General features: G+C 45.8%; 1 protein-coding gene across 8 annotated transcripts in view; it reads left to right on the top strand.

The window, feature by feature from the left end:
* The first annotated feature begins 3,511 nt into the window (after positions 1–3,511).
* The window catches only part of ARHGAP39 (Rho GTPase activating protein 39), a 125,015-nt gene continuing 102,324 nt past the window's right edge, over positions 3,512–26,202 (top strand). For 3 of the 8 annotated variants that reach the window (XM_023649237.2, XM_023649236.2, XM_023649239.2), the window contains exon 1: positions 3,512–3,652. The gene's annotated coding sequence lies outside the window, so the exon portion shown is untranslated. The other 5 variants (XM_070222622.1, XM_070222619.1, XM_070222624.1 and 2 more) reach the window with 5 other exon arrangements.

The following is a 26,202-nucleotide window of genomic DNA, read 5'->3' as shown; positions in this document are numbered from 1 at the left end:
CATTCACCTGCCTTTCCATCTACTTCTCTACCTGCTCCCTCTTAATCTTTCCCAGTTCCTCCTCATCCTCATGATTCCTCAATGTTAAATGGCCCCAAAGCTCAGTCCTTGGACCTTGTTTCTTTTCTAGCTACACTCACTGCCTTGGTGAACTCATGCTTCTTTAACTTCTTTTAGCTGTTTAGTGTTTTATAGCAGGGGGTTTGTTTCAAGACATATAGGATGTGTTTTAGCTATCCCTTCATAATTAATTTCAAAATTTTTTCCGTTTTGACTGGCGATCATTTGTCTGAATGTTGTTGATTCCCTGGAACTTATACCATCTTCCATAGTACCATGGTCAAGTTTTGTGAATGTTCCATATATTTATTTTCTGCTTTTTAGATATAAAGCTATTTCTATAACTATTAGTTTGTTAACCATGTTATTCAAGTATTCTGTATCTTGGTATTTTTCTGTCTGATTTATCAAAGAGATAGGTTAAATTCTCTGTCTACAATTGTTGCTTTGTCTATCTTCCCATAGATCTGTTTTTTATATATATGTTAATGCATATATTAGTATGTATTGTTAATTATTTGTAGTCTTTTGTGTAACAGAATGTAATTTTCTTTTTACCATTGGTAATGTTTTGCACTTGAATTCTATTTTGTCTGATATTAAAATTTCTATCTTGGCTTTGTTTTGGATCATTTCCTCCAAATATGTCTTTTTCCATACTTTAATTTTTTTCTGTTATATAAATGCGCTCACCCATGTCTGGCAGGGGGTGAGGAAGGAAAATGGAAATGGAAAAACATTCCACCAGTAGGTCTATATCTTTTTCCATGGAAACCCTCATCCACCCTCTCATTTACCTAGCCTACACTTTCCTAGAGTGGTGAAGGGCAAAAGATCACAGAAGTCTTTGGCTGCCTCCTTGAAGCCCTGAATATATGTGTTTGGCACATTTCCAGAATGTGTGGACATGTAACACCCGTTGTCCTCAGCCAAAACACCAACATCCTGTTGTGTTACATGCAGATGACACACAAAGTCATGTCCTCTGAGCACCGGAATTGCACATTCTGTGCTCCCATCAACAAAGGGAACTCAGGCTCAAGATGTTGGATGTTCCTGACAGGGCAACCAAATGACGACAGAAAAAAGTACACTGGAGTCAGCAATGTGACCTAAACACAAACATTTTCCATGGAATTGGAGGATGAGGAGAGATTGAGATAAAAACAATATGTCGGTGAGGTGCAGGCAAATCTTTTGAGAAGCATAGACAGCAGGGGATCCGAGAGGTGGATTGGGACCTGGGAGGGGGATGTGGAGCTAAAGGACGCCTTTTGTTTTTATAATTAGAAATATCAGAGTGTGTTTGTATGCTCATGGGAATAATTAGAGAAAGACGAACAGATGTTGCAGGAGAGGAGATAACAGAGCAACATCTTTGAGAATGCAAAGGGAGTGGGTTCCAGTTCACCAGAGGGATTGTCTTAGACAGGATCAGGGAAACATTGCCTGCACATTTTCAAGAGGCAAGGTGAAGGGCAGGGGATGGATGTGGGTGAGCCTTTGGGTTTGGTGATAAGAATTTTGTTTTTACCTGTAGGCTCAACTAGAGAGGCCTGAGAAATTCTGATGGCCACTTTGGAGAGTGGGAGCCTCACCCTCCTGGAGAAAATCACAAGATTGCCAAGGAGCGTGAAGTGACCAGTTAAAGTGTGAAGTGAAGCCAACCATCCTGGTTGTGTGATGTTTCTGGAGCAGTCATGATGAAGGAGAATGGGTGGGTTCTCCCACTTTGGATTTTCTCAGGTGCGTGTAATGGAGAGGGAGCTAGAGACAAGACAGCAGAGACCTCTTGTCCATGTGTATGGGAGTGAAGTGTGAGGAAGGGCCAAAAGGGAAGTGCAAGAGTGGTGAGACAGTCCTGATTAGAGAGCTCCAGGTGGTGAAAGCATTACAGTAGTGGCGTATTGACGGTGTGAGCGTCAGGACAGGAAGCGGAACTCACTTGAGGACTTTGAAATGAGCTTTCAGCCCTTTGCAGTTTCTTGTGATGATGGGATCCGGGGTGAGGCCACGGACTGCGTGGTATGGGCTAGGAAGTCCATTTTTGCTAGAAATGGAAATCAAACACAACTTCCAGAAATGAATATAGGTAACAAGAAGTTTAAAAAGCTTAAAGAACAGGCTAAACACAAATTAGAAAATGCTGCAGAAATTAATAAAAGGAACCTTAACTATATTGGAGTTGGGAAGGCCTCCAGGGGGAGCTCTCACCCCCATCAAACAGGAAGAGATGGACACCTGCACCTCCACCAGCAAGTAAAACTATTTTACTGCTTAAGGAAGATTTCTCTCCCCACCTAGCAACAGTTCAGCCAACGAGAAACACTGTAGCTCAGCCAATGAGAAATGCCCACAGCTCAGCCAATGAGGAATGCCTGCAGCTCAGCCAATGAGAAATGTCTGCAGCTCAGCCAATGAGAAATGTCTGCAGCTCAGCCAATGAGAGATGCCCACAGCTCAGCCAATGAGAAGGCACTTGGCTCCCCGCACTGTTCCTCTCCCCAAAGCACTTTCCTTAAGAACAGCCCCGCCCTCTCCCCTTTTTCTCTATAAAAGCAGCTCCCCTCGTTTGTTTTGGATTTACCTACAGTTTGACATAGCTGCACGTCTTGAGTTGTAATTCTTTTGGCTAGTCTCAAATGAACTCAGTTTGAGGATAAAGTAACAGGTGAATTTGGTTTTTAGGTTGACAATGCTGAAAAGAGCACTAGGAAAGATGAAGCTGAGCAACTACCAAGAGTTAATATGACAAGCAAAAACATAGAAAATAGAGATGCGGAGCCTACAGACCGTCCAACTTAAACAAATTACAGAGGGAGAGACTACGAGAATGGGGGAGAGCCAATATTTTAAGAGAAAATGGCTGAGAGCTTTCCAGAGTTGAGGAAAAGTGAAATCTCAGATTGAAGAAGTCCAATACGGTTTGAGGAGGTAAAATTACACCAGATCCACACGGGAAACGTATGAAATGTTAACTGCACGCACCAGAGATGGAAGAATCTCAGGAGAGAGCAAATAGGAAAGGGCCAGGTGCGAACCACGCGGTCCAAGGAGGGCTGCGGGGTTCACCTGGGGCGGGGGAGCCCCCTCGACCAGCCTCAAGACCGGGGTGACCTGGGCAGGCGGCTCCCCGCCCGGGGTGCCCCACCCCCAGCCCGAAAGACCTAGGAAGGACGCGCCCCCCCTTCGCCGGCCCGGCATTCGCGGAGACCGCGCGGACCCTCCACGCCGGCCTGTGGGCGGAGCCAGACCGACCGCGCTCCACGCTCCCGGCGTGCCGCACGCCCCCCGGTGGGACTCCGGCTCCCGGCATGCCGCGCGCGCCTGCGCACGCGCACGGGGCTGACAGCGGCGCCTCCTGGCGGCGAGCGCAGGGCGGCGCGGGGGCGGGGCCGGAGGCGGGGGGTTGCGCTGGTGACGGGAGGACGCGCGGCCGCGGCGCGCTGGGCCGGTGGCGGCGGCGGCGGCGGCGGCGGCGGAGGACGCGGACCAAGCGGGCGGCGGCAGCGGGAGAGCCGCGGGCAGCTCAGGCGCGGCGCGCGGGCCGGGATGAAGGGCTGTGGCGGCGCGGCCCGCGCGCAGCCGGCCGGTGAGAGCGCGGGCGGTGGGCGGCGCGGGCCGGGAAGATGGCGGAGAGGCCGGCGCTGCGGTCCCCGCCCGGCCTCGCGGAGGCCCCCAGCCCGGGCTCGCGAGGATCCCGGCCCTCGGCGACCGAGGGGACTGGCGGGACCGCGGCGGTCCGGGTAGGGGAGGGGATGTGGGTGCGGGGCCGGGCTGGGCGGGGCCGCCGGGCGCAAGGGGCCAAGGCCGCGCGGGGGCAGGGTGTGAGGTGGGTGTGGGGGCCCGGCCCGGGAGTGGGCGTCAGTGTGAGAGCGCCCAGCCCAAGGGTGGGCGTGAGTGTGAGTGTGCCCCGTCCGAGGGTGGGCGTGAGTGTGAGCGTGCCCGGCCTGAGGGTGGGTGTGCCCGGCGCGAGGGTGGGCGTGAGTGGAGTGCAGGGCCTGAGTGCGGGGCGTCGGCGCGGTTCCCCGGCGCAGTCGGGGCGGGGTGGGAGCCGGCGGCCCGTTGCGGGCGATGCGGGGCCGGGCCGGGCCGGGCTTTGTCCGAGGTGCGGGGAGTCGGGACGCGGGTCTCCGGGTGCGGGCCGTGGTGGCCGGGCCCCGCGGACCTGGCCTCTGCAGCAAGGTGGGCTAGGGCGGTCGGCCCCTTCCCTCCCGGAGCTGGAATTCCCTCAGTTGCTTCCCGCTTGCTGGAGTGGAGCGGGTGGAGGCAGAGTGTTCCGTGCCGAGGACTGCGAGCGAGGCAGGCTGTGCATCTTGGGGGTCAGGACGTCTTTTATTTTAAAACATGCAGCCGGCTGCGAGGCCGCGGCAGCTGTGAGTGTGTTACATGCTGCTCCCACCAGCAGCTGCTGTGGGCGCTGCGCAGCCGTCAGCAGCAAAAATGCGGCGCCCCCCACCCCCACCCCCGCTTCGGTGTTGTAGGGTTTAACCAAACCTCCAGTGACCTCTACAGAAACCTACGGTTGCAAGGCTTGGTGTTCCTCCCCTGGTGCAGACAATAGGAGATTTGTCTTTGAAGCCAGTGAGGGGAATTGAACCCTGTGCGTCCTGGGTGCCTCTGTAAACAGCAGGTGGTTCCCGGTGAGCGGCTCCCCTTTCACAATGAGCAAGGTGTGTTTTCTCCTCATTGGGGGAGGGGAAGGAGATTTGATAGGAGGTGTGACTGTAAAGCAAGGATACTCATTCCATAAAGCGTCCTAGGTACCTCCTTGATGATCCTCAAACGCTTGCTCGGAGACTGAACAGAGGCCAGGCGGTCTCTCTGCCTGCACTTTGTCTAGTCAGCTATCTTGCCAAGAGGCTGGAAAACATAGTGGAGGAGAGGGCGGGTTCTGGAGCCAGACTGCGTGCCTTTGAGTTGTGACTCTTCTGTTTACTGGCTTTGTGTTGTGTGCCTTCGGTTCCTCATCTGTAAAATGGGAACACTAATAATATTGGCTTCCTAGGGTGGTTGTGAGGACTCAGTGAATTAAGACTGTAAAACACTTTGTGCCTGGTACATTGTAAATATTCACAAAAGTTAGTAGTTGTCATCACTGCCAAGATCTGGTTTGCAGAGTGCATTTGCTGGTCATTGGTTTTTCATTTGTCCCCTAGCATCACAGTCTTAGTTTACATTAACTTGAAGTCTGTGGCTCCCTTTTCTTACACAAGCAAACTGGAATCATATTTTGAGAAATAAGTCTTTATAAAGGTAAATGAGGAACAAATTTAATGGATTTAGATAAATTATTATATAGAACAGTTTTAAAAAATATTTTTGGAAAAAGAAAGCTGCTAATGAGCCACTCTAGAACACTGTAGTACTTATTGCCCTTGGGTAGGTAGGATTGTTGTTGACAGAAATGAGATTTAGAGCAGCTCTTGGGTAATTCTCTGTTTGAATCGTTATGTTTCTCTTCACAGTGTTATCCTTGTAATAGAAAGGATAATTTATTAACAAACTTAAAGTGACAGTGAAGACATGAGCTACAGAAAGTGAGAACTTGGAATTACCAGTGCTGTAACATTCTATCTTGCTAAGCTCTTCGAAGAAATAAGACTTAACTTGCTTCAGAACAAAGTGGAAAAATTCCCCATGTTTCCCAAGGAGATGACTCTCTCAGACATAGACTTACCCTAGGTAACTACATCGTGTCTCCTGGCCTGCGTGGCGCTGAGACTAGGAGGAAACCCTTCCACTTGCACTTTAAGTAGAGTCTTTTGCATTTGTGGGATTTAAGGTGAGAGCGTTTAATGTTCAGAACAAATGGTAACAAAACAGCTTCTGTGAGCAAACTTCAAAATATCTAAAGATAGATTTAAAAATGTCCATCCGGGGATTCTCTCCTGCGTGTGTGCTGGGATGGGCTGTCCTTGGACAATTTCATAACAGCAAATACAGTGTCTTGTTAGGCTTCTCCCGGGTTCTTTGGTGCTTTTGAAAACAGTGTCCACATAGGGTTCTCATGGTAAGATAGCTAGTTTTACTAGCAAAACCCCTTTGCTGTGCCTGTTCCCTGACCCATGGTCATTTGGTCATTTGCCATTGGCCTTTGTGGGTGTCCTGTCTCAGAGGCACAGCCTCCGTGCGCAGCCATGTGTGCAGCCCTGGGCCTGGCAGTCATCTTCTGGTAGAGCTGAACTTGGTTGTCTGCCTGCCTCCAGGTCCCTTCTGTTACCTTGCTCACTCTCCCAGGTAAAGTCAGTTATTGGTTGTCTCTGCTGCCTCCTGTACCTGCCTCACTGTGCCTTCTGTTTGCCTCTGGGACTTGCCCCTGACATTATTTAGAAGCTCTGCCCTGCTCCCGGAGGTCGTGTCTGACCCTGACTCCCAACCTCTGGCCACAGTGGAACAGTGTGCTGTTCCACCCTGTGAGATAGACCTCCTCGCTTGGGTCTGCAGTCCTGGCTCACTCCTGCTTCTGCTGTGCTCAGGTCTCAGACTTCCTGGGACCAGCATTTTGCTGGGATGGTGATATAAATGAATTTTATCATCATATGTCCGAGAGTTCTGATAACATGAAGTTGCACACACACACACCCCATTCATAAGCTTGTCAGTAAACTCATAAACTCATATTGGTCTTTGACACAGTATGTGTGTTGTGAAAAGAACTTATTGGCCACTATTATGCTCCATTGGGTGGAATTTTTCTTGGTTTAACATTTGGTGTGGCTTTTCCCTGCTTTTCTTTGAAGTCTGGAATTTTGTGGGAAAACATAATATTCAGCATTAGGAATATTTTTTCAGTATTCTATATAAATGTTTCCCGAGTATCATTAATTCACTACTTTTTAGATTGAACATCTAATCTGTGCTCAATTAGTTGTGCATAGATTGTAGTACTACAGGCATGTGGCACACTGTTCTTTCATGGAGCTTGAAAAGGAGAAAGTCTGCTAAGGCTGTGAACCCTTCTAAGATTAAGGGCTGAACAGTGCTCTAGACCAGGTCCCCTGCGTGTTTTTGTAAATAAAGTTTTATTGAAACACAGCCACCCTTGTTCACTTTTGTATGATCTGTGGCTGCTTTGGCAGAATTGACTAATTGCAACAGAGACTATATGGCCTACAAGGCCTAAACTATTTACTCTCTGACCCATTTACAGAAAAAGTTTGCTCTTGAAATTCAGAAGGGAAATGATTGCAGGGGACTACAGTGTGACAGAAAGCTTCAAGGATTTGGTGGTCTTTGAGCTGAAACCTACTTAGCAGGAGGTGAGTGGGGGAAAAGAGTGAGGGCATTGCAGCACCACACACAGAAAGTGTTTGGGGTTTTGGGAACAAAGGCAAGAAGGTGGATTATGTGTGGTTTGTGGGATTAGAAGATTGTGTAAGGAATAAGAGGAAATAAGGATTATATTGTGAAGGTCTTTGAATTCAGGTTAAAGCCTTTAGATTTTAGTTCTGTGGCTAATAGGAAGCCACTTCAGGGCTGTGAACAGGGGAAGTCCTGATAAAATGGTTTAAGAACATTTAACTTTGGGACCATCATTTGCTCAGTTGCTACTTGGAAGGTTGGCGTCCTGGGTTCACCCTCTACTACCACATCCTGTTGCTCCAGGTTCTGCTCATTATACCTCCTAAGTAGTGGCCAAATCCATCTTTCCTCTGTCACCAGGGCCACTGGTCAAGCAGGGCCTGTGCCGTATCCCTTCTGCATTATGGCCACGCCTCCTGGATGGGCTTCCTCCCTTCTGTCTTACACATAGCTGCTCAGGTGATGTGTGCAGGGCAGTGGTTCTCACCCAGGGGTGATTTTTCTGGAGACATTTTTGGTTGTCCCAACTCGGAGGGGGTGCTATTGGCATTGAAAATTTGGAGGCCAGGGATGCTGTTCAACATCCTGTGGCGCACAGGATGGCCTCACGGCCAGTATACCAGGCTAAGGAGCAGGCCTAGAGTGTGTCCTGCTGGTTGCTCCCCTGCCCTGCATTCCTCCCTGGCTCCCTGTGCTCTCTAGTGACACCAGCCAAGTGCTACCAGGCCTCCTACCCCGACCCCCGCCGTGTTGCCTCTTCTCATCAAAACAGACAAAGCTCAGGTGGCCCATTCAGCTCCTTTGACCCTCACTGGGGGCTGCCCAGCAGGACCCTGTCCTGATCTCTCCCTTAGCCCAGCAAGTTCTCTTTCTGTGCCCCATGGCATTCTGAGCTGCTCCATTGGTCACTGCACAACGATGAGTTGTCTCCTCTCTGGCTGAGAGGTCTGAGGGCAACAGACACATTTGTGTTCTTAATATCTCATGGCAGCGTTTTCTTTGCGTATCAACATCAGAATAAAGGTGGGTGGATTTGATCAGGAGCTGCCCCAGAGAAGGATTGACACACTGGCAGAGCAATTCCTTGCTTCATTTCCCCATGTGGCTGCTTCCAGCTGCTCAGGGCCGCTCATCTCTGGCTTTCCTAAATATACATTTTTTTCCTTCTCATAGATTCTCTTTATTTTTGCTTCCTGAAAAGCTTTAAAAATTTTTTTGAACAGATAATATATTCCTGTTTGAAAGTACAGGGTGCACAGTGTCGCCTCCTTCTTTCTGCTGGTAGGAGCCTGGTCCCCTGGAGGCACCTGCTGTATCTCCTTCTAGAGATGCTTTGTAACTATGCAGGCAAAGGTGTGAGTATATATTCTTTTTTCCTATCCCTTTCTGTGAAAGTTTCTGAACCTTGCCTTTTTTAACTAAATATGTTTGGGAAGTCATTCCATATCAGTACATTTTCCAATTCATTCCTTTTCATGACTGCATCATTTTTGGCCATATAGAGGTGCTATAATTTATCTAACCAGCTGCTACTGGTGAATATCATATTTTGTGCAGTTACAAATAAGGCTGCAGGTACAGCATTTTGCAAATGTGCAGACTGCTTGTAGGACCCATCCCTAGAAACAGCACCTGTTTCTTTCATCACTATTTATTCTGTTAGATCAGGTTTTGCTTTTGTTTCTTAAAGTCTTTAACTCTGTACTTCCTTTGGTCATTTATTTCTCCTAATTATCTATCTATCTGTATTTTTTTGTGTGTGAGGAAGATTGGCCCTAGGCTAACATCTGTTGCCAATCTTCCTCTTTTTGCTTGAGGGAGATTGTTGCTGAGCTAACATTTATGCCAGTCTTCCTCTATTTTATGTGGGATGCTGCCACAGTGTGGCTCGACAAGTGGTGCTTGGTCTGCACCCGGGATCCAAACCTGCAAACCCCAGGCCACTGAAGCAGAGTGCGCAAACTTAACCATTACGCCACTGGCTAGCCCCTATCTATCTATCTATGTATTTTTTTTTTATGAGGAAGATTAGCCTTGAGCTAATATCTGCCAAAGAATGGCCCTGAGCTAACATCTGTGCCCATCTTCCTCTGTTTTATATGTGGGACACCTGCCATGGCATGGCTTTTTTTTTTTTTTTTTTTTGAGGAAGATTAGTCCTGAGCTAACATCTGCCAATCCTCCCCCTTTTTTTTTTTTTTTTTTTTTAAATAATCCTCCTCTTTTTGCTGAGGAGGACTGGCCCTGAGCTAATATCCGTGCCCATCTCCCTCTACTTTATATGTGGGACGCCTACCACAGCATGGCTTGCCAAATGGTGCCATATCTGCACCTAAGATCTGAAGTGAAGTGTGCGAACTTAACCTCTATGCCACCAGGCCAGCACGCATTTATATTTTAAATAATGTAGCGTGGTCAGATTAAATGAGTTTCTCAATTGGAAATTGGCTTACTTTTCATGTGTTCTTATAGGTAAGAGTGACTAGGAAAACATATCCACACAAAAACTTGTGCATGAATGTTCACAGCAGCAATTATTCACAAGAGCCAGAAAGTGGAAACAACCCAAGTGTCCTTCAGCAGGTGAATGGATAAACAAAATGTTATGTATTCGTAAAATGGAATATTATCAGGCAATAAAAAGAAATGAAGTACTGATTCATGTAATGATGTGGGTGCACCTTGAGACATTATGCTGAGTGAAAGAAGCCCGACACAAAAGTCCATATATTGTATGGTTTCGTTTATATGAAATGTCCAGAATAGGCAAATCCATATCGACAGTAGATTAGTGGTTGCCAGGGGCTGGGGTATGACAGCTAAGGGGTATGGGTTTCTTTTTGAGTAATAAAAATATCCTAAAATTGACTGTAAAGGCTGTGCATGTCTGCGAACATACTAAAAATATGCTAAATTTGTACAGTTTAAATGGGTGAATTGTATGGTCTGTGAATTATATCTCAATGAAGCTGTTAAAAACCAGAGTGACTAGGATTTTTCAGAAGGGAGCATTCCAAGGTGGGGGCCCACAGAGGGCCTTGGTGTTGATGCTGTCCTGGGTTGTGGTGAGAAGTCCAGGAGCAGCAGGGAGCGAGGTGATGCATCCCTGATCAGTTTCTGAGATGCTCGGTGTAGCTGATGTAAACTGGTCTTTGTGCAGAAGACTTGAGTTAAACTTTGACTCAATCCCTGACTTGTGTGATTGATCACAGATAAATCGCTTAATATCTGAGCCTCGGCTCTCATCTGTGGATGAGACGGTAATCTGTGCTGTTTGTTTTCCAGGGTGTTGTGAGGCTGAGGCGTGACTGAGTTTCAGAGGATTCTGTATGTTACTGAGTGTTATATGTATATGTGGTTTTTAAAAATGAGTTTCAACAGCAAGAGGCCAAGGAGTCAATGGTCATGTTTTCTGTCCTCTTGCAGACTGGTCCAAGACTAGACAACCCTCAGTGTAGTCAGCTGCAGTATGAACAGAATTGAGGCACAAACAGAACTGTCACCCCAGCTTGAAGCCCTTGCTGGCAGCGAGGGTGCTGGTGTTCAGGCATGAGAGTCCCTCATTTGGCCCCCGGTATTTGAGCCTGTTTTCCCTTTTGGCTGCACTCTTTTGTCTGTTATGCTTCTCTTCTTGGTCCTTTCTTGAAGCTCCTAGAGGCCCCAGCACTGACAGAGTGGCTGTTGCTTCCTCCATGGTTGAGCTTTACAGGAATATTGTCCCTTAGGACTCTGTGGGTGGTTTTCTGTTATAGTCCTTTCAGCCATTTTCTGGGATTTCTGTGGTGGCCAGCTTGTTCTTCCTAGCAGTTAGGATTGTGGTGAAGCGTATGCAGTATGAATTTCCCCAGCCTGCAGTCTCATTATTTGTGCGTCAGATTATGTGTGTCACTAATAAAGGTGAAGCAGCTTCTAGACTCTAGATATTTTCTATTTAATTGCGATGGTGTTGGCCCTTTATTTTGTATTTAGAATTCAGCCATGCTCTTAGGATTCCTACTTCTTCTGACTCTGAGAAGCCCAAGAAGTGGCCTCTGGTTCCTAGAAGCTGGGAGGGAGTAGTAATGCTGTGGGTCCCAGAGACCCCCCATTTTCAGGGATGTGTGGAAGCTACAGATAGCTGTCTAGGAACAATGCCAGCCTTCCTTCCTGAGGCCGTGGGGCCCAGGACTGGCATCGCTCAGGAGTAGAGCCCTTCTCTGTTGGTTTGGCAGGACTTCATGTCTGGTTCTGTATTTGGCGGGCCTGTCCACATTCATCCCGCTACTGTTTCTCCTGTCGCCTGCTATGTGCCAGCCACGTGCCAGTGAGGTGCCCTGAGATGGGACAGACCAGGCCCCTGGTGAGGGACACACGGGAGTGGATTGTGATAACCTCACATGGACAGCAGCTGTGGAGGTGTGTGTGGGGTCTTGGGGAGATGCCTAGAGCAGCTGCTAGCCTAGCCTGGGAGATGTGGAGTTTAGGTAGGCTTTCTGGAGGAGGAAGTGTCTCATCTAGAAAGGCGGGGTATCTGTGACCAAGTCTTCAAGGGTGTTAACCAAGCAAAGAAACAGTGCACCGCAGGTGGAAGTGGTAGCATGGGGCAGGAAACAGCAGGTGTGTGGGGAGCCTTCAGCAGCACTTTGTGGCTAGGGCGTCCAGTGAGGCAGGGATGGGCAGAGCAGGAGGTCAACAAGAGGGTGAGAATGCATGTTTGCAAAGCTGAGAGCTTGGACTGCCTCTGACAGGGTAGCACCCTTCATCTCAAGTCCCACCTGCTGTGGACAGGCTGCTGGTAAGCCCAGGAAAGGGTTTTACAAGAGTCTCTTTTAGTGCAGGCTTTACTCATTCACTTCCTTTCCGGAACACATCAGAACTTACATGAAGGTGTTATACACCCTCGATCCATTCTAATGTATTTTAAATGATGAAGATAAATTATTTGCAAGAGCCTAGACTGCTGCCTGTTGGCGACTCTGCATAGCTAGCTGTGGGACAGGGGCTCCATCAGTTGCCCCTCTGAGCCCAGTGTGGTGGCCCTCATGGAGGACAAGACACATAACACAGGTGTCATTTCACATTAACTGTGTAGTCCTTAAAGAGTACTGACGTTAGGAATTTGCACACTGGAGTTGGCATGTGCTTGGTATGTGGAGGGCCCCAATGATTATTCAGGGAAGCTTGGCTGCCCTGCTTCTTGGTGACTCTGCATACTTTCTCCTGAGCATGAGGCAGCTGAATGATCAGTGTCTCCAGTGCTAGGGTCTGCTAATGCGAAGTGAGACCCCTGCCTCCTGAAGCTCAGAGTCCAGTGCTGGGAGCAGACACACAGTTGACAACTGTGGTGTGTCTGCTGAGTGATGGGGATGGGGCTGTGAGAGCAAACCTAGGGTACCTCTTTTAGATGATAGGTCAGGGAAAGCCCTCCCTGGGAGTGAGACTGAGTCTGAGGCCTGAGGATCAGATGGAAAGTGGGGAGGCAGATCAGCTGACGTGGCAGTCCTGGGGCAGCAGGGCCCATGGGGCAGGATCCCAGGGCAGGGTAGGAGATGGGGCAAGGCAGGTCGCCAACCAGACCCTGCTGACCACGGGAGCTGTCAAAGGGCTGACTCAAACGGCTCATCTTTTTGAAGCCTTGCCCTGGCTGTTGTGTCAGGAGTGAATTGGAGGAAACGAAAAGTATAGAAACATGGTCAGGTGAGAGAAGATGGGGCAAAGGCTGATGGGTCAGCAGAGGTGTCAGGTCGATGGGGCTTGATGGGTTGGATGTGGAGGGTGATGGGAGAGGGAGTCATGAGCCAGTGGCACAGGAACCTGGTCTCAGGTGCTGCTGTCCTGTTTGTCAGTGTGTTGTTATATGGGCACATATCAGAATTCCACTCTTTTTATTGCTGAATAATATTCCACTGCACGACTATGCCACATTTTGTTTATCCATTCATCTGTTGATGGATGTTTGAGTTTTCACTTTTTGGCTGTTACGAATAATGCTGCCATTTGTACGTGTTTGTGAATAAGTGTACGTATTCATGAACAACTGTTTGCACATATGTTTTCGTTTCTTTGGGGTATGTACCTAGGAGTGGAGTTGCTGGGTCTTATGGTAACTCTTTGTTTATTTTTGAGGAAATGCCAAAGTAGTTGCACCATTTTACATTCTTGCCTCTCGTGTATAAAGTTTCCAATTCTTCCACATCCTCTCTGACACTTGTTATTGTCTGTCTTTTTTATTACAGCCATCCTAGTGAGTGTGAAGTGGTATATTGTGGTTTTGATTTGCGTTTCCTTGATGGCTGATGATGTTGGGTATCTTTTCATGTGCTTTTTGGCCATTTATATGTCATCTTTGGAGAAGTGTCTATTCAGATCCTTTGCTCATGTTTCAATTGGGTTATTTATCTTTTTATTACTGTGTTATAAGTGTTCTTTATATATTCTGGATACAAGTCCCTGGTCAGATGCATGATTTGCAAATGTGTTCTCCCTGATTCTGTGGATTGTCTTTTCACTTTCTTGATGGTATTATTCTCAACACAAAAGTTTTAAATTTCCATGAATTCCAATTTATTTTTTCTTTTGGTGTTTGTGCTTTGGTGTTGTAGCTAAGAAACCAATACCTAATCCAAGGTGATGAATATTTACTCCTACGTTGTCTTCTAAGAGTTCTATGGTTTTGGCTCTTACACATACGTTTCCGTCTTTATTCTTTGCTTTATATATTGTTGATCTATACTTTTGGGTTTCTGATCCAGTTTGAGTTAATTTTTGTATATGGTATGAGGTAGGGGTCCAACTTCATTCTTTTGCATGTGGATATCTAGCTATCGTAGGACCATTTGTTGAAAAGACAATTCATTATTTCCACATTGAATCATCTTGGCATCCTTGTTGAAAATCACTTGACTGTAAATTTGAGGGTTTGTTTCTCAACTGTCAACTCTGTTCCATTGGTCTCTGTGTCTGTACTTATTCCAGTACCACCCCATCGTGATTACTGTAGTTTTGTAGTAAGTTTTCAAGTTAGAAACTGTGAGTCCTCCACTGTGTTCTTCTTTTTCAAGATTATTTTGGCTTTTCTGGGTTCCTTGAATTTCCATATGAATTCGTTTTTTAGTCTGTCAATTTCTGCAGTAACAGCAAGCTGAATTTTGATAGGGATCTGTTGAATCTATAGATCAGTTTGGAGCATTTTGCCATCTTACCAATGTTAAGATGAATATTCCATGAACATGGGATATCTTATCACTAGGTCTTCTTTAATTTCGTTCAATTATGTTTTGTAGTTTTTATTGTACAAGTCTTGCACTTATTTTGTTAAATTTATTACTGAATACTTCATTCTTTTTTCATGTTGTTATAAATGAAATTGTTTTCTTAATTTCATTTTCAGGTTTTTCATTGCTAATGAGTCTTTTAAAAATTTTTTGTTTTTTCTACTGGAACAAATGTTCAAAATTTGAAAGGTATTTTTTTTTTTTAAAGATTTTATTTTTTTCCTTTTTCTCCCCAAAGCCCCCCGGTACATAGTTGTATATTCTTCGTTGTGGGTCCTTCTAGTTGTGGCATGTGGGACGCTGCCTCAGCATGGTTTGATGAGCAGTGCCATGTCTGCGCCCAGGATCCAAACCAACGAAACACTGGGCTGCCTGCAATGGAGGGCGCGAACTTAACCACTCGGCCATGGGGTCAGCCCTGAGATTCTGGATGTATTTTGAGGTTAACCATTAAGATTTCCTGGTGGAATTGCAGCGGGCAGCTCAGGAGTTCAGTTTGGGTGTGTTGCATTTGAGAGTCTGACATCAGGGGAGCTGACAGTCAGGAGAGAGGAGCTGCTGGGAGGGAATCATAGGCCTGGAGATGCCATGCAGGTGTTGAGCCTGGGGAGCCCTGGAAGCAGGGTAGGTGAAGGTGGAGCCGGGGGGAGGGCTAGATAATGGGGAGGAAGGAGTGACCTGTGCATAATGGCGAGGAGGGGGTGATCCTTGTGGATCATGTGGAATGGGAGGTGGTCCTGGTGGATCATGGGGAGGAGGGGGTGGTCCTGGTGGATCATGGGGAGGAGGGGGTGGTCCTGGTGGATCATAGGGAGGAGGGGGTGGTCCTGGTGGATCATGGGGAGGAGGGGGTGGTCCTGGTGGATCATGGGGAGGAGGGGGTGGTCCTGGTGGATCATAGGGAGGAGGGGGTGGTCCTGGTGGATCATGGGGAGGAGGGGGTGGTCCTGGTGGATCATGGGGGAGGGGGTGGTCCTGGTGGATCACAGGGAGGGAGAAGTGGTTTTCAGTTCCCTAGGCTTCGAGGTCAGAGAAACAAGGATGAGGAACTGCCATTGGGCTCAGGGTCAAGGTGGTTGGTGATATGGAAGAGCAGATTCTGGTGTTTGTGTGTGTGGGTGGGGAAAGCCAAAAGCATGTTTGAGTGAGTTTAGGAGAAAATGGGAGAGAAGAAATTGGAGGTGATGAGTACAAACACCCCTTTCAAGGATGTTTGCTGCTAAGGGGCAATCAAAGATTGTTTATTCACATGTTTTTTGAGATGCAAGAAGTGACAGCTGTTTATATGCTGATGAGACTAACCCCTTAGAGAAGAATGATGTAGAAGAGAGACCTACTGGAGAGTGTGGGATCACTGTGCAGTGGAGGGCAGGAGGGCCAGCTATGTGCTGGTCCACATGGGCCTGTGGAAATGCTCTCCTGATGCTTTTCTTAGAAGAGTAGGAAGCAGGCTCTCCATGGAGAATGAAGATGGGGGAGGAGATGCTGGAGGTATGGGGAGCAAAGAAGGTGTGAAAGGGTGACCAAGGATCTTGAGATGGCCAGGCAGGAAGGGGAGGCCAGTCACAGTGTTTTCCTGTGGGAGTGCTTAGCTGCAGAGGTCAAGATGTGGACATGGAATGCGGGGAGCAAGTACTGGGTTAACCATGGTATTGCTTTGCCAACTAAGCAGGGTCCAGGGGATTCCAGGGCATCATGGAGTAAGATCTTATTCCCCCTTTTAGAAATAAAGAACCTGAGGACAGACTAATTGGTGGAGCCTGCGTTTGTGCTAGTCTGGCTGGAACGTGGTATGTGAGGAGGAGCCAGAACTGTGGGGCCTGGAGAGCCAGGGTCTCAGAGGACAGGGACAGGGTGGGGTTTCAGTCTAAGAATTTGGGGCCTTACAGGGGCATGAGCAGTGGGCAACCTCATCCAATGGACTGTTTGGAAAACTTTCTGCCTACTCTTGGAAGATGGAGTGTGCATGTGATTGTGTATGAGCATGTGTATGTGTGACTCTGTGTGTGCCTGTAAGTGTGCATTAGCATGTGTGTGTCTGTGAAGAGGGCTCTGGTGGTCCAGGAGTGCATGATGGTGGCAGGACCCCCGTGTTTGGACTGGGTGCATTCTGAAGGTAGAGCTGGGAGGGTTCCCCATGGCCTGGCTGGACTGTGATGTCTGGAAATGGGGGCTCCCTGAAGCCTTTGTTCAGGGACAGCAGTGTCCCTCAGAGGTGCAAGAAGAGCTTCAGGACCTGGGCTCCAGGCTGGCTTGTCAAGTCCTGAGCTCATGGATATGTGAGTGGGAAGGTGACTCTGAGCACTGCTGTAACTGGAAACAGGCAGCTTGGTTGAATGCAGAGCCTGAAGTGAGATTGATGTTCCAATTTGGAACCATGTATAATTGCAATGTTTCACAAACATCGAGAGTCATTATACTTCCCATAATGGGACACTGTGCTTTAGGGAATGAGCTGGCTGTGTCTGTGTCTACGTGTGTACGTGTATGTAGATGTGCGTGCACACATAGATGTGTGTATAGACAGACATATGCACAGATGGCCAAAACATACGAAGTGAAAGAAGGAAAATATACCAATCCACCGTATATGTAGTAGGACCTACTTTTTTAAATTGAAAAGAAGAATATGTGATTTTATGTGTGCTGATATGTACATAGACTTTTCTGGAAGAAAACATAAGACAATTTGCGGTGTTGTCTTTGTTGGAATCCACAACCGTGTTAAAACTTATTTTTTAAAGCTTGGTGCGCAGACTAACCTATTTCATTTTCTTCTTTATCCTTCTGAGTGAATGTACCCTGGAGATGTGTGTTATTCAGAACAGGAGTCGGATGGGAAAGGGAAGAATCGCCACCTTAGCATTGATGAGGAATGCCTGGTGGAGGCCTGGCAGGGATGGGATTGTGACGGGGCCAGAGGTAGATAGGAAAACAGCCTAGGAGCAGCCCAGGCCGAGGTGGTGAGGAGGTAGGCCCCAGAGGAGGCCCACAGCCAGGCCCTTGGTCCCAGTGCAGTGGGTTGTGGCATGCGCTGTTCTCCTCAGCAGCTTGCCCGAGACCACACAGCAGGCAGGCCTGGAGCTGACAGGCCAGAGCCCAGCTTTCAGCCCCACGTGGTACTGCCTCTGGGGTGAGATCAAGAGTCTGCTGTAGAAGGGGCGCTGGGGTCCAGATCTTACTTCCTTCACCTTCACTGTGCAATGATCGGTGGTGCTCACCTCAGACGGTGTGGTGGTTTTGTAATTTAAATTGTATCATGTTTCTCCCCTGCTTAAAACTCTTTGGTAGCTTTTGTACTTAGGACAAAATTAAGAATCTCAGTGTTTTCTCTGAGGCCTGCAACTCTGCAGTCACTCTGCAGCCTTCCATCCCCAGGGCACTCAGCCACCTTGTCCTCTCTCTGGCTGTGCGTCTGCTTGCCTTCCTTGGCTGGAGGCTCCTGCCAGCTCATCTGGCTCGTGCTTTCTCCCATTTGAGGTCTTGGCTTCAGTGATTCCAGTCTAGAGATGAGGCCTTTTCTCAACCAATTTAATGTAGGTCCTTCCTCAGAGAACTTCATTCTTTTGTGGCACTCACTAGAATTTGTACTTATACGCTCACTTCCACTTGTTCCCTATCTCTCTGTGTCCTGTGGAGTGTAGGGCAGGGGCTATGTCAGTGTTATTCATCACCGTCTGCCCAGAGCCTAGGACAATACTGACATATAGGTGTAAAATAAATATTTTTGGAATGAATTAATGAATGCATAAAAGAAAAAATAAACACTGGGAGAATTAATGAGATCCATCAGGCATGCCAACTACTGCCATACATAAAGTTATTTGTTCTTTTTTTCTTTCTGTTTTGGTGAGAAAGATTGGCCCTGAGCTAACATCTGTTGCCAATCTTCCTCTTTTTGCTTGAGGAGGACTGTTGCTGAGCTATCATCTGTGGCAATCTTCCTTTATTTTGTATGTGGGAGGCTGCCATAGCATGGCTTGATGAGCGGTGCATAAGTCCATGCCCAGGATCTAAATCTGTGAACCCTGGGCTGCCAAAGCAGAATGTGTGAACTTAGTGACTACACCACCGGCCTAGCCCCCAAGTTATTTAAATGATGGAAATAAGTATCACACCATTCAGAGGTGACAGGGCCTATTGGGGTGGGTGACTAAGCGCTGCTTCTTAAAGGGTGGATGGTTTTGGTTAGAAAGAGAGGAGAGGAGAGAGCCCACAGGTGGGGAACAAGCACCCAGGTAAGAGTGGGGCTTGGCAAGTGGGAGGCATAACTGGGGAACAATTAGCAAACTATTTCTCTTGAAACAGAGTAGAAGTGGAAAATGGGCCTGGACTGAGACGCTTCGTCAGGGACCCTCTCTAGCTGTGCTGTCACTAGCCTCAGCACTAGCCTTGCTTGGTTGGCCATTAGCACTGAGAGTGAATGTTAAGTGTTATTTAATCTTAATTAATTTACATTTAAATAGCCACAGTGGTGAGTGGAAACTGTTTTGAGCAGTGCAGTTCCAGAAGATGCTAGTGTAAATAGCGTCCCTTTATTGTGGGAGCACCATTGAATGTTTATCATGACGAAAGTGAGGTGACATTGGCTGGCCTTTTGGGCGATTCTTGAATCTGGCAGTGGGAGTGAGATGGGTTGGGAGAGGGAAGGTTGAAAGCTTGGAGAGTCTTCTGTTATTTAACCAGAGGCTGGCAAGAAGGAATTCAGTCCTGAATGTGTGCAACAGGCCATGAGGCTGTGGGAGCAGGTGGCTGGTGGCCAATACCGAGGACCGTGGTAGAATGGGCAGTGGCAGGGACCTAGGAGAGCAGGAGGGGTATGGGAACATTCCACACCTTTGAGCCTGGAGGGGCAGAGCAATGTGGTACGGCAGACAGAAATAGATACACAGTGCAAGTGTGTGGGGTCGTTGGGAAAGAGATCTGGGGAGGAGAGTTTCATTGTGAACACCATCCAGGGCAGTCCTACCTGGCATTTGGGTTAGAGGTGGTCAGGCAGAGATTTGGGACTTAACTACAGAGAGGCTATAGTGGGAACTATGGGAACAGAACCAGGAGTTCAGAGGGTTGGGTGTAGAGGGAAAAGAGCCTTGGGGTGTCCTGCAGTTGGAGGGGCATGAACAAGTGGAGCCCCAGGGCAGTCAGGGAAGGTGGGAGAGAAGCAGGTTAGCTCTGTGCCCAGGGGTGGGGGGTGGGGGGAGTCGTCACTGGGGGCGCTGGAGTAGGGTGACGTGTGACCATCCACAGGTGGAGCACTTAAGCCAGAGAATGAGCCGAGGCCAGAGCGTTCATCAGAAGATTGTCTGGAATTCTCTGATTTCTTGGTTTAGACCCCACAAAATCTTCTGGAAAATGTCCTCCACTTAGACTCCTGAACTTTGAACTTTGATTTAGTGATAACTCTTGTCTCTCCACACTTAGATCCTAGGGCTGGTGATGATCAAAAAGGAAGTATTCATTAGCTCCAAAGATAATTTATGGTGACTGAGACAGGACTCAATGGAAATAGAAAGTTGAACTGTGTGAATTGCAGTTTTTGTAGGTAAAAAAAAAGTGTTGAAAAATGGCGATTCCGTATGATTTTTTCTATTGTATAAAGAAATCCTTCTTCAAATGAACAGCTTCGCAGCACATGTAGGGAGTTATGAGTTGTTTCCCCCCTAGCCTTCACTGTGTTAATCGAGTTCTGCTCGTTGTACTTTAACTGTCCAAGTCAGCGTGTTGCTGGTTATCTAGGTATCTGCCCTTTGACTGTAATCATTATATCCTATACTTGTGTCTCCCCTCCTTCCTTTACAAATGTACAAATTATTAATTACTGTCTGTGTTGGGTTTCCTGGGAAGTAGACTCTGAGATGGAGATTTGCAGGAAGTTTACTGAGTGTGCTCTCGGGATCAACATCTGTGTGGCGAGTGAAGGGCGTGGGACTGGACAGAAGGGCCAGTTGAAATGTGACACCATAAGCTGTTGAGCCTGCCAGTCCATGAACCTAGTACACTCTCCATAAATTTAGATCCTTTTAAATTTCTTTCATCAGTACTCTGTACTACTCAGTGTACATATTTTGCCAAATTTATCCCTAGTATTCATTAAATACTAAAATTTACCCCAATATTAATTAAAGATTTATATTTAACTTTTTAATATATACACTTATTTCATCTGTGAATAAAGATAGTTTTATTTCTTCCTTTCCAATCTGAGTGCCATTTATTTCTTTTTCTTGCTTTATTGCGCTACCTAGGACCTCTGGTAAAATGTCATACAAAAGTGGTGAGAGTGGATTTTCTTTCCTTGTTATTAATCACAGGGGGAAGCATCCAGTCTTTGACTATTTAATATATATATAGCTATAGGTTTTGTATATATATTCGTTATCAAGTTTAGGTTGTTTCCTTCTATTCTTACTTTACTTTGAGTTTTTATAAGAATGAATGCTGGATTTTGTTAAATGTCCTTTATGCTTCTACTCTGATGATCATATGTTTTTTTCTTTTTTAGTCTGTTAATGTGGTTAATTACACTGATTAATTTTTGAATGTTAAACCAACCTTGCAATCCTGGGATAACCCCCCCTTGGGTGTGATGCGTTATCCTTTATAGCTGGATTCAATTTGCTAAAAATTTAAAAATTGTAAGGATTTTAAAAATCTGTGGTCATGAGGGCTGTTGTTATTTAGTTTTTTTGTAATGTCTTTGGTTTTGATATCTGTATAATATTCGCTTCATAAAATGAGTTGAGAAATGCTTCTTCTAGAAAGTAGAAGTGGAGGAATTTGTATAGAAATGTTATTTTTCTTGAATGTTTAGAAGAGTTCACCAGTAAAACCATCTTGGCCTGGAGTTTTCTTTGTGAGAAGGTTTTTAATTATAAATTCAATTTCCTTAATAGATGTATTGGCTATTCAAGTTATCTATTTCTTCATGAGTGACCTTTGATAGTTTGTGTTCTTCAAGGAATTTGTCAATTTCCTCTAATTTGTTAACTCTAATGGCATAAATTTGCTAGTAGTATTCCCTTATTATCCTTTTGATATCTGTAGAATCTGTACTAATGTCCCCTTTTTCATTCCTGATATTTTATTAGTTTGTGTCTTCTCTTTTTTTTCTGGCCATTATTGCTAGAGGTTCAGCCAATTTCGTTGATCTTTTCAAATAATTAGCTTTGGGTTTAATTGATTTCTTCTATTTTTCTGTTTTCTATCTCATTAGTTTCTGCTCTGTATTTCTTTCTGCTTACTTTGAGTGTGGCTTACTTTTGGTATTTTGTTCTTTTTTCTAGTTCTTAAGGTGGAAGCTGAGACAATGATTTTAGTTCTTTTTTTCCTACTTTATTTAAAGATTTTATTTTTTTCCTTTTTCTCCCCAAAGCCCCCGGTACAGAGTTGTGTATTCTTCGTTGTGGGTCCTTCTAGTTGTGGCATGTGGGACGCTGCCTCAGCGTGGTCTGATGAGTAGTGCCATGTCCGCGCCCAGGATTCGAACCAACGAAATACTGGGCCGCCTGCAGCGGAGCGCGAGAACTTAACCACTCGGCCACGGGGCCAGCCCCATTTCCTACTTTATTTAATACATTGACCTCTAATCACTGCTTTAGCTGCATACAGCAAATTTTGATTTATTGTATTTTCATTTTCCTTCAATATAATATATTCTTTTTTTTTTTAAAGATTGGCCCTGAGCTAACATCTGTTACCAATCTTCCTGTTTTTTTTTTTTTTCTCTCCATAGCCCCGGTACATATATCTTAGTTGTAGGTCCTTCTAGTTCTTCCATATAGGATGCCACCTCAGCGTGGCTTGATGAGGAGTGCATGGGTCTGTGCCCAGGATCCGAACCAGTGAACCCTGGGCTGCCGAAGCAGAGCATGCCAACTTAACCACTTGGCCACAGGGCCAGCCCCTATAGTATATATTCTCATTTCCATTATCCTTTCTTCTTGGCCTGTGTGTTATGTAGCAGTATGTTGTTTAAGTTCTAGATATTTGGAGTACTCCAACTCACTCTCTATTACTGGTTTCTAGTTTAGTTCTCTTGTGTTCAGAGAACATAGTCTGTATGATTTTATTACTTTTAAATGTATTGAGACTTCTTGTATGGCCCAGGATATAGTCTGTCTTGGTGAATGTCTCTGTGCAATTGAAAAGAAGTGTATTCAGCTGCTGTTGGGTAGAGTGTTTTATAAATGTCACTTAGTTTAAGCGGCTTGGTAGAGTTCCAATCTTATATATACACTTAGACTAAATTTTGAATTTGTCTCTTACCCCTTTCAGCTCTGTACTTTTTTTTGCTCATGTATTTTGAAGCTCTTTTGTTAGATGCACATACACATTGAGGATTGTTACCTATTCTTAGTGAATTGACCCTCTTTATTTCTGGTAATATTTCTCATCCAGAAATCTGCTTTGTGTGATAGTATATAGGCTCTCAGCTTTCTCATGATTGGTGTTTGTGTGGTGCATGTTTTTCCTCCTGTAACTTTTAATCTATCTCTATCATTATGTTTATAATACCTTCCTTTAATAGTATGTATTTGGGTCTTGCTTTTTTCTCCAGACTGAGAATCTCTTGCCTTTTAATTGGAGTCCTAAGACTATTGCACTTAATGTCATTATCAGTATGGTTTGCTTTCTATTTGCCTTATCTGTTTTTTTTATCCTCTTTTACCTCATTCTTTCAGATTAATTATTCAGGTTTTAGTATACTGTCGTTTCCATTATTGGCTTATTTCCTCTATCTGATTGTTATAGTTTTCAGTGGTTGTTGTAGGGTTCACAATGATGAGTGTGTGCCACTTCACATAGAATGAGAGACCCTCCAACAGCATCCCTCCCTTTCCGCCATCGGGCACAGAAGTCCCTTGACTTCTGCATCTGCTCTAAACCCCCTGATGCGTGTTATCATCCTCCTATAAGCAGTTAGTTATCTCATAAAGAAATTTTAAAATGAGGGAAAAAGTTTATTTTCTTTCTTATTTGCTATTTCTGGTACTCTTTTACATTTGTATATTCAGGTTTTTATCCAGTATCATTTTCTTTCTGCTTGAAGAAATTAGTATTTCTCTTAGTGTAAGTCTTTTGGGAACTAATTCTCTCATTTTTGTTTCTCAGGAAAAAATCTTCATCTTGTCTTCATTTTTTAGGAATATTTTAACTAGACTTGGAATTCTAGATTGATAGCTTTTTGGATTGGGGATTTTTTGGTCTTTTTCTTTAGTATTTTAAAGATGACATTCATTTTCTTCCATTGTCCGTGGCTTCTGATGAGTTTTTTCTTGCTGGTTTTAATAATGATGAGCCTTAATGTGATTTTTTTCCTGCTTGGTAATCATTGTTTCTTGCATCTGTGGGTTTTGGTTTTCATGAAATTTGGAAAAGTTTTGACAATTATCCTTTCCACTATTTTTACTGTCTTCTCACTTTATGGAGGGGCTCCAGTGATGTGTGTTAGTCTGCTTGATGTCCTGTCGCTGAGCCCTGTTTGTCTTCTCTGTGCTTCTTCCTCTGTCTTCAAGTTCACTGCTCTTTCTTCTCACAGTTTTTAAGGCACAATCAGTTGTACCCAGTGACTCTTCTTGGCTCAGTGAGTTGTCTGCTTGGGACCCCCGTCCTTGCCCCATGGTCTGGAAAGTGTTTTCGTGCAGAAGCTGGGGGACAGCAGGGCTCACCTCCTTTGTTTTCCTTTCCTGTGCTGCCCGTTGTCCAGTATTTGACAAGAGTGCTTCCACATATCTTGTACAATTTCTAGTTTCTGCAGCAGGAGGACAAGCCCAGGCCCAGTCATGACCAGAGCTCTGGCTCTGTTGAAGATTTTTTAGGTCAATTTTCTACATGGGAGGTCTTTCGCTGCAGATTACATGAGGATGTGGAGATTAAGCATCAGAGTTTTCAGTCTCTGTTGGTCAACATTAGTGATTTCAGTCTGGGGATTTTCCATGCAAGTGAGAACACAGCACTGGTGTGGGGGGATATGCTTCCTTCTGGGTACAGGCTCATTTTTCATCATCTCAGCAACTCTTTACTGCACAGTTAAATGTCAGGCATGGTGTTGTATGTATGGCTTACTATTTCTAGTTTCTGTGATTTCCTATTAATTCTTTTTGCCTTAATTTCTGTTTTCTCTGTCAGTGATTTTTCAACTCTGCCTGCACATGAAAATCACCTTGAGAACTTTAAAAATATACTGGACCCTGCCCCTAGCTGCTTTTTAAAAACTGATTCTTTTGAAGTCCTCCAGGTGATTTTAACTGAGAATTGTTCTTTTATGATCATATTCTACATTTGCTTTTGATTCACTTGGCCCTTCACTGTGTATCTGACATCATCTGTATTGTTGTTGAGTGACACTTGTTCCACCTTTTAGCATAGAAAGTTTTTTAAACGGTCAGCAATTGAGTTTACTAATATCTTTTATTTCCTCAGCTTAGCATTGTTTCCCTCCAGGCACTTTTCTTTCCGAAATGAATCCTTCAGGAGTTTTTACAGTGAGGTTCTGTGAGTGTCGAAATCTGATACAACTTTGGTCGTTATTTCTTTGTAGATGATTGCCCGAGTTACTTCTGCTACATAACAAATCACCGCACAATTTAGGGGCCTAAAACAATTGTGAATTATCACCTCTCATGGTTTCTGTGGGTCAGAAATTTAGGAGGAGCTGAGCATGGGGTCTTGGGCAACTGCAGTCTGATGGAAGCTGGGGCTGGGTCATCTCCAGACCTCCTCACTTCACCTGGAGCTGGGATGGAGGAGCAGCCGGCGGTCTGTGGGAACAGCCAGAGGCCTGCTCCAGGGTAGAGGAGCAGCTGGGAACCTGAAGGAGCTGCTGGGGCAGAGGAGCAGCTGGAGTTGGAGGAGCAGCCAGGGTAGAGGAGCAGCTGGGGCTGGCCATCTCCCTATGGCCTCTCCAGAATGGCACCTTGGTGGCTGGATGCTTTACTCAGCTGCCAAAGCATGTGTCCTGAGAGGGCAGTGGACCTCAGCACCTTTTGTAGCCTGGCTTCAGTGGTTATGGCATCGCTTCTTCCTCATCATATCTGCTAGGAGGGAGTTGGTAAGGCCAGCCATGGTCAAGGAAGGGGGATTAGACTCTGCCTTTGTTTAGGACTGGTGTCTAGGAATCTGCTGACATGTTTTCAGACTATCAGTCTTCTTTCTCTGTGGTAGCTTTTAGGACATTTAGTCCTTCACAGCAATGAATCTAGAGGTTAATTTATTTTATTCACCCTGCCTGGTACATGGGTGTACTTTTGCTCTGGAAAATCGCTGGCCAGGGCCAGTTCGGCTACATCTTCTCTTGGAGTTCCCTTGGATTTATGGTGGCTGCCAGACCATCCTCCCAGGCATGGTGCTTCCCTCTTTGTTTCTTGTGCATTCTGCATGAATTTCAGTACTGTCCTCTAGTTCACTTATATTTCATAGTCTTTGAATAGGTGTTATTCTTTCCCTCATCCACCGAGTTTCCTAATCTGACACAGTTTGAAGTTATTTTCAGATTGCTGTGTTGTTTTGTTTTATGAGGACTAACCGGAGTCCTTTTTTGCATTTGTAGTGTGCACACAGCTGCAGGCCAGCTGATGGGCGACTG

This window comes from Equus caballus, chromosome 9 (genome assembly GCF_041296265.1).
Source record: "Equus caballus isolate H_3958 breed thoroughbred chromosome 9, TB-T2T, whole genome shotgun sequence".
Classification (NCBI taxonomy): domain Eukaryota; kingdom Metazoa; phylum Chordata; class Mammalia; order Perissodactyla; family Equidae; genus Equus; species Equus caballus.
The sequence above is the reverse complement of the archived record's forward strand: the minus strand, read 5'-3'. Positions and strand labels throughout refer to the sequence as shown.